This window comes from Muntiacus reevesi, chromosome 22 (genome assembly GCF_963930625.1).
Source record: "Muntiacus reevesi chromosome 22, mMunRee1.1, whole genome shotgun sequence".
Lineage (NCBI taxonomy): Eukaryota > Metazoa > Chordata > Mammalia > Artiodactyla > Cervidae > Muntiacus > Muntiacus reevesi.
Genome location: NC_089270.1, coordinates 16,312,552 through 16,320,993, shown reverse-complemented (window position 1 = coordinate 16,320,993; position 8,442 = coordinate 16,312,552). Strand labels below are relative to the sequence as shown.

The window sequence follows — 8,442 nt, the reverse complement described above, 5'->3', positions numbered from 1 at the left end:
CGGGTCAAGCCAGCCTCGGGGTACCGAGGCAGGGCTCTGTTTGGCCGTCGCGGGTCCGGGGACCCCCCGTGTCCCCCCGGCTCTAAGATAACCCAGCAGAGAGGCGCTGGGCGAGCACCGGGCTCCTCCTGCCTCCCCCGCCGTGCGGCTCGAATCTTCTGAAGCTGCCAGTTGCCGAGTGAAATCTGAAACCCCGGGCTGCGTCTGAGGGTTGGCCCCGCTCACTTGTACTGTATATTTACGCATTGACACACAATCACTCTTTCTAACTTCTGGGACTCTTCTGTGCGCAACTGCTAGGATCTCTCAAGTGCATGTGGCAACTCAGCCCAGCTCCGGGTGGAAACCGGCGGCCGGGCTTTCGGAGGGTCTCGAAGGCCGGGGGAGCTGTCAGGACTGCGGCGGGGACCGCAGCGGATCGAGGCGCGGGCGGCTGGGGGGAAGCACCCCCAACTTTCCACCCCAGCCGCAGCTCCTTCTGCCGCCGCGCATTTCCTCCGAAACCGCGCCTGCGGAGCTCCCGGGTGCATGGGGCGCAATACTTCCCCTTGTTGTGGGAAGTAAGGAGACTGCCCTCCCCGTTTTCATTTTCTTTTTTCGGCTCGTCCTGGGGGTCTTTTTCTTCGGAGCAGTCGCCGTCCCCCTTCTGCCGTGCGCTCTGAGCAGGGTAGGTGACCTGGTTTGGGGCGTAGTGGGGAGGTGATGTGCTCCGGGGTGACTTCGGGGGGCTGCGGGCACAGCTGCGGGCGACCCGGGTGGGGGCTGCAGGGGGCGAGGAGGGACCGCAGGAATCCCGGGCTGGTGCAGTGTGCGTGTGTGTGCGTGTGTGTGCGTGTGTGTGTGTGTGTGTGCGCGCGTGTGTGTGTGTATGTGTGTGTGTGTGCGCGCGCGCGTACGCGTGCGTGTAGATGATGGGAACAATGGTCCTTTCTTATTATTTTTAAAAGGATGAAAACAGCGCAAGCTGATAGTACGCGTATCTAGGCTTAAAATAGAAGGAAGGAATAAGGACTCCGCAGTTTACTTCCCTCACTATCTATCCGCCCCCTTCTCCGCTGCTCCTCTCCATTAGGGTCTTATATCACGAGAGTTTTCTAGATAACAGGCATCCAGAGATATGTTTTAATAGTAAATACTCTCGTTGTAAACAAAGCCTTTGCGAATCTTCGGTGAGTTTTCAGCCACTCAAAAGAATCTGTTTAGATTTTTTAAAAGGAAACTTTTCGACCTCTTTTGGGGCTAGAGATATGTAATATGTTCTCATTTAAAAAATTACTTCAGACTGCGTTTCTTGTACAAGTTCTCAAATAGAACGGTAGATAATATTACTCTGAATTCCTTAGAGATGTTAGGTTTTCAATACCAGCTAGTAATAGGGAGCCCAGACTGCCTTGTACTCTATGCATATATTAATTCATTTAAAATATCATTTCCAAGATATTTCTGTTTCCTTCGTAGCTTACTCTTTTTTGGTAAACCTAGCAGGACATTATTATCTCATCTCTTTCTAAAATGAGGAAATAAATAAATTATGTGTATTTGGAATATAAAATTTGCAAGTGTCTGCTTATCCATGAGTAAAACAGTATGTGTTACTGTGTCTATTACGTCGGACTAATTAATTGAAACCCAGGAATATTTACAGTAGAGTTAAGAGCTTTACTCAATTACTGAGAAGAAGATGGACAGACAGATTAAATACAAACAATCTGTCTCCTGCTTCTAATTAGACCTCCAAACCAACCATTAAGGGCAAGAAGGGTGTTGGTATTAGACTGAGCATCATAAAATGTAAAACACACACAGTTAATATATTAGAAAAAGATAGAAAACAAATATAAAGCTCACATTAGACTTATAAAGCCCTCACTCTCCCTTTTAAATTTCTTAATACTTCCTCTTCTCTGGGGATATTTCAACCTCTAAGAAAGTCCAATAATACAATTCCCCTTTTTGTCTTCCCTGGGTGCCTGACCTTCAGGTAGCAAGTGGAGAAATCTGTTCTCTTTAGAGCCATTACTGAGTTGTCAGAGTATTCCCCTTAGACATCTTGGAGGACGGAGATATTGACAAAACCTTAAGATAAATAAAATCCTCTTATCCTTCATAGAGGGTGTCTTCTTGGGGGAAGACCTTTAAGTGGGAGTAAGAGGAAAACTGTGAACTTGTTCAGATCTGGACTTTAGTTTGAGGTTAGTGTAAGGAATACACAGCTAGCGTGATAAAAAAGGAGAATCTGTGGTCCTTTCTACATGGGAAAGCCTGATGAAACTCAGTCTTGTCCTTGGCTTTCAACTGTGTTATTTGGTTTTTACTTAATCACAGGGGCTTGGGTTTGAGAGGAGAATGGTTTCTCAGTTATGTTCTTGTCGGCTGTATATACAGCGAATTTGAATGAAAATACAGATTTGATAATAAGCGGGGGGAGAACTGTGTTCTCATGAAAAAACGAAGTCAGCGCGGAACAAATAGTGATGCACCCTTTCAGACAAGAGTGGAAACTTCAGTGTAAAAGTGGAAAGTGTTCTGGACTGTAATTCCCAGTGAAATCCTTTCAGGTTTTGCTTGGGAGAGTAGTGGTCAAAACTCAGAGAGTTCTCATTGTCGAGGTTTTATTGATTGTGTGATCTTGGATTCTCCAGGGTGAAGGGAGAGGGTTAAGGGAAGTGGGGGCGGGGTGGGGCAGGAAGGGCTAGGAATGTGCAGCAGGTGGTAATGAGTAGCTTGAGTCTGTTTATTTTGCTGTCTTGGTCAAAGCCTCGTTTGTTGTTTACCAACAGTGCCCTGAATAGTTTGGCTGTGACCTACTGGCCCACTGAAGTGTTTTCTTTCTGGTTCTGTTAGTGTCCTGATTGGTTTCTCAGGGCTGAAAGTACATAGCACTGCTGCAAAGTCCTGGCCATGCATCTGGTCCTTGTTCCTCATGTTTGCCGCGCTGTAGGACCGTCTTTGTTACCTGTGGCTGTTCTCCTGTGGTTTCTTTTATGGCCCATGTTGAAGGGTTCTTTTCCCACGAGTCAAGCTTATGCAATGCTGTTTCCTTCTTTCTGCCATGTATCTCCATTCTATGGTGGCACTGCCACAATTAATGTTTATAAAGTGCAGATCTAATTGTGTAAGCCCCTTGTTCTAAAACCTTTGATAGACCCCAGAGACCTATAATGGCAACTCTAAGTGCCTTAGTACTCTTCAAAGCCCCTCATTTTTTGCTGTGTCTTCCTACACCAGGGGCCCTCACTCTTTATACTTCTTATTTCTTGCTTCTGGATTTCATTCTCCTGAAATGTCCTCTGCCTGGAAAGCCCCTCTTGATTATCAGTGGTCCACTTCAAGTGGATCTTCCCTTGGAAGACTTGCCCAATTCCGTGCCGGAAGAGGTAATCATTTCATCTCATCTGCTTCTGTAATGTCTTAAACATACCGTGAATGATTATTTTAATAATTTTTATGTACCCCCCAACCAGCTACAGTGAGTTCCTTAATGGGTGTATTGTTGGTGGTGGGAATACCTGTATCTAGTTCCTAGAACAGAGTATGAAGCAGAGTAGACATCTATTAATGTTTCCTTAGTAAATGAGCAGGAAGTCATGAATGAAGAAAGCAGTGGTGGACTCCAATTTATGCAAGTAGTTATTTCCCCAAAGTTCATTTGAAAAAATCTCTATGTGGACTCAGAGTTCATTTTCTAAAGGTAATGATACTACCAAATATAGTTCACTTTCCAGACTGGCCCACACAAGCCTATTTTATTTCTATAATAGATGAAATATTGTGCTTTTACTATTCTAAAGTAAAAGCAAAACAAAACAAAATCTAGAGTGGAACCATTTTTTTTCCCCTCTTTGAAACTACAAAATACTCTTGAGTTTAAAGAGAGTAGAAACCGTTAGAATAAATAAACATCTCCCACAATTATTTTTTATATTATACTGTAAAATCTCTAATCTGCTGTATCCCAGTGGGAGGTCCTGGATTTAGCTGTGAGGACTAATAATGGAGTTGAATTGGAGATCCTGTTGCCTGTGGACTGGGTAATAATCTTAATTAATAAAACAAAATAGAAGTACTAATTTGGGCTATTTAATAATTATCTTGAGTGCTAGTGCTTGAGGGAATCAAATTTAATTAAAGTAGAATGTGAAGGTGGATGGAGAGGAGGAAATTCAGAAAGGCACCTTCCTTCCTTTGGCTGATTTTAAAAATTATATTGGTTTTATTTCCATCTCCTTTGATCATTTATGCTCAAAGTTCCTTCCTGAAAAAAATTTGTCTACAATTATTTATGCTGCCTAACATGTAGAAGCGGGGGGAGTATGTGTGCTTTGAGCCAAAATACAAATGAGTTTATTTTATTTTCATAACTGTGATACTTTTGTCACTTGCATACTTGCTGTTTAACAAGTGGATAATTTTTCAATAAAGAATGCATAATACTTGTGTTTCAGGCACTATCCAGGGAACATGTATAGTTCAAGTTGCTCTTTATATAGTATCTCTGAGACTGGACAAGCAACCATTGATATTTAGAAGTAATAGTCTACTCAACTTTCTAAATCTTCCATGCTCTCTATTTTTATCAAATTGAAAATTTACCCTTCCCAATCATGTTACAACTCCTTTTTATTATGTTGTCTTCATTCACTATGCTTTAATAAATACTTTTTACTTTCTACAGGGAGTCAGTTGAAAAGAGATGGGCTCCATGGAAAGCATCTTGGTGCTTTTTGTTATGTATTTCAATATTCCTTATGTAAAGATCTCTACAAGTCCATCTTCCCTTTTACCGCTTTAGAAAATGTGTCTCTTCTGATTAGCTGGTGTTGTTTCCTTTCTTAGAAGAACAGAGGCTAAAAATCACCATGTTTCTCATTTTAGTTTGTCATCCAAGAACTCAGCATTAAATTTGATGCAAAGTTATACCTTAGTTGAGATTTGCTAATAATGTGGTTTGCATCCTTTTAGCCTACTTTAATGATCTTAAAATACCCATACCTTTTAACAGTTAAAAGTTAGCTTAAACACATTATGGAAATAGGCCAAATTACCTTCATTTTAAACTTTTTTTAGTATGTTGTTGTTTAGTCGGCTAAGTTGTGTCTGACTCTTTTGAGACCCCATAGACTGTAGCCCCTCATTCCCCTCTGTCCGTGGGATTTTCCAGGCAAGAATACTGGAGTGGGTTGCCATTTCCTTCTCCAGGGGATCTTCCTGACCCAGGGATAAATCCTGCATCTCCTGTGTCCCCTGCATTGGCAGATGAATTCTTGACCACTGTGTAACCTGGGAAGCACCACTTTTTTTGTAGACATGTAGTTAAATATGTATAAAATTTTATTTTGTAGCTTCAGTTTAGTATTTCAGAGCCAATAATTTTTCCAGATTATTTTTTTTGGTTTCTCGAATCATTGTAAGTACTGTTTTTATACTCCCTGATAGATAAAATGGCCTTGCCCGAAATACTACATTTCTTGAAAACCTTAGAAAGAAAATCATGTGTGAGGAATTTTGAAAGCAAATACTTCAGAGCAAGCATGTGAGTTCTTTTCGATGTGCATATTGTAATTGTATAGAAGAGTGCCCTCAGGAATATCTCTGAGAAGCATATTTCTTTTTCTTACAAGTAAGACCTATCAATAGATTGAAGTAAAAATCATAATTAAGATCTGTAATTAGGGCTGTATTCTGCCCATCAAATTGAGTTTTCAGTTAAAGAGAGTAATTTTTCAAATTTCCCATGGAGGAAAAATAACTCTCATTTTGTCCTGAGTTTTTCTGCCTCTTTAAGTCACATAGACTCATAATAATAATCATGCTAACTAATTAAGTACCTCCTATGTACCAAGCACTCCATGGGAGTTTTATTTATTTTTTAAATATACTACTTCTAATCTAGAAATAGAAATAATTAGTAATTCTAGAAGTAAACTATGTTATATCTATTTCAGATATGTTATCCCCACTCTGTGAGTATGTTTAGGTTCAAAGAGGTAAAACTTTCTCAAGCTATTATTGTTCAGTTCAGTTCAGTTGCTTGGATGTGTCCAACTCTTTGCAACCCCGTGAAGCACAGCACGCTAGGCCTCCCTGTCCATCACCAACTCCTGTAGTCCACCCAAACCCATGTCCATCGAGTTGGTGATGCCATCCAACTATCTCATCCTCTGTTGTCCCCTTCTCCTCTTGCCCTCAATCTTTCCCAGCATCAGGGTCTTTTCAAATGAGTCAGCTCTTTGCATCAGGTGGCCAAAGTATTGGCGTTTCAGCTTTAACATCAGTCCTTCCAATGAACACCCAGGACTGATCTTTAGGATGGACTGGTTGGATCTCCTTGCAGTCCAAAGGACTCTTAAGAGCCTTCTCCAACACCACAGTTCAAAGACATCTATTCTTCGGTGCTCAGCTTTCTTTATAGTCCAACTCTCATATCCATACATGACCACTGGAAAAACCATAGCCTTGACTAGATGGACCTTTGTTGACAAAGTAATGTCTCTGCTTTTTAATATGCTGTCTAGGTTGGTCATAACTTTCCTTCCAAGGAGTAAGCATCTTTTAATTTCATGGCTGCAATCACCATCTGCAGTGATTTTGGAGCACAGAAAAATAAAGTCAGCCACTGTTTCCCCATCTATTTGCCATCAAGTGATGGGACCAGATGCCATGATCTTACTTTTCTGAATGTTGAGCCTTAAACCATCTTTTGTCACTCTCCTCTTTTATCAATAGGCTCTTTAGTTCTTCATTTTCTGCCATAAGGGTGGTGTCGTCTGCATATCTGAGTTTGTTGATATTTCTCCCTGCAATCTTTTTTTTTTTAATTTTTTTTTTAAATTAATTGAAGGCTAATTACTTCACAACATTTCAGTGGGTTATGTCGTACATTGACATGAATCAGCCATGGAGTTACATGTATTCCCCATCCCAATCCCCCCTCCCACCTCCCTCTCCACCCGACTCCTCTGGGTCCTCCCAGTGCACCAGGCCCGAGCACTTGTCTCATGCATCCCACCTGGGCTGGTGATCTGTTTCACTATAGATAATATACATGCTGTTCTTTCGAAACATCCCACCCTCACCTTCTCCCACAGAGTTCAAAAGTCTGTTCTGTACTTCTGTGTCTCTTTTTCTGTTTTGCATATATTCCCAGCAATCTTGATTCCAGCTTTTGCTTTCCTCCAGCCCAGCACTTCTCATGATGTACTCTGCATAGAAGTTAAATAAGCAGGGTGACAATATACAGCCTTAACGTACTCCTTTTCCTATTTGCAACCAGTCTGTTGTTCCATGTCCAGTTCTAACTGTTGCTTCCTGACCTGCATACAGGTTTCTCAGGGGTAATAGAGTTGAGGAAAACAGATCTATCTGAATCCAAATACCCTGTCATTTTTCTAATATGTCACCTTCTCTCATTGCTTTTCTCTCTATTAATTTTAGAATGATAATCTGTGTTTCAATGTGCTTGACATATATACAGACCTGGTCCCTATATGGTCTCAAAGAACTGACCTTGAAGTTCTCCTGCAGATCTTTTAGATGACAGTCTTATGCTGATGAGTTGGGGCCCGTGGGATGGATTGCCACTCTCAAGCTTCACTCATAGTAATTGGCTTGACCAGATTTTATCTTCTGGTGAGAGGTGAACAGCAAAAATATGGTCCATGTAACTCCAATTGTTTATTTCTTGTTCAATCACTCAGTCATTTCCAACTGTTTGTGACCCCATGGACTGTGGCACGCCAGGCTTCCCTGTCCTTCACCATCTCCTGGAGCTTTCTTCAAACTCATGTCCATTGAGTCAGTGATGCCATCCAACCATCTCATCCTCTGTTGTCCCCTTCTCCTCCTGCCTTCAATCTTTCCCAGCATCAGGGTCTTTTCCAATGAGTCAGCTCTTCACATCAGGTGGCCAAAGTATTGGAGTTTCAGGTTCAGCATCAGTCCTTCCAATGAATATTCAGGACTGATTTCCTTTAGGATGGACTGATTTGATCTCCTTGCAGTCCAAGGGACTCTCAAGAGTCTTCTCCAACACCACAGTTCAGAAGCATCAATTCTTTGGCACTCAGCCTTCTTTATGGTCTAACTCTCACATCCATGCGTGACTACTGGAAAAACCATGTAGGATAAAACCAATAATTTATCCTCATTGCTTAATTCCCAGACTTTTGCCCCTAGGGCAAGTGATTTATGTGTGAAATCATCCCAGGAAACTCAGGTAAGGGGAGGTCTTTTTTTTCAGGTGAAACTTCTCATATATCAGTACTTTCAATACTAGGTTCCTCAAATTATATTAAAAAGGTGATTATAAAGGTGCAGGTCTTCTATAATATTTTCATGAACAGTGTCCTATATTATAGTAAGCCAAGTTTATAACCACCATTAAGTGTATCCCTGGAATACTGTGAGAAACAGATGGAGGTAGTGAAGAGAGAAGAGGTAGGT

General features: G+C 41.5%; 1 protein-coding gene across 1 annotated transcript in view; it reads left to right on the top strand.

Annotated features, from left to right (window-relative positions):
* Nucleotides 1-311: 311 nt before the first annotated feature.
* Nucleotides 312-8,442, top strand: part of ARHGAP24 (Rho GTPase activating protein 24) — a 544,676-nt gene continuing 536,545 nt past the window's right edge. Inside the window, exon 1 of the mRNA XM_065914155.1 lies at nt 312-667. The gene's annotated coding sequence lies outside the window, so the exon portion shown is untranslated. The remainder of the gene's footprint in view (nt 668-8,442) is intronic.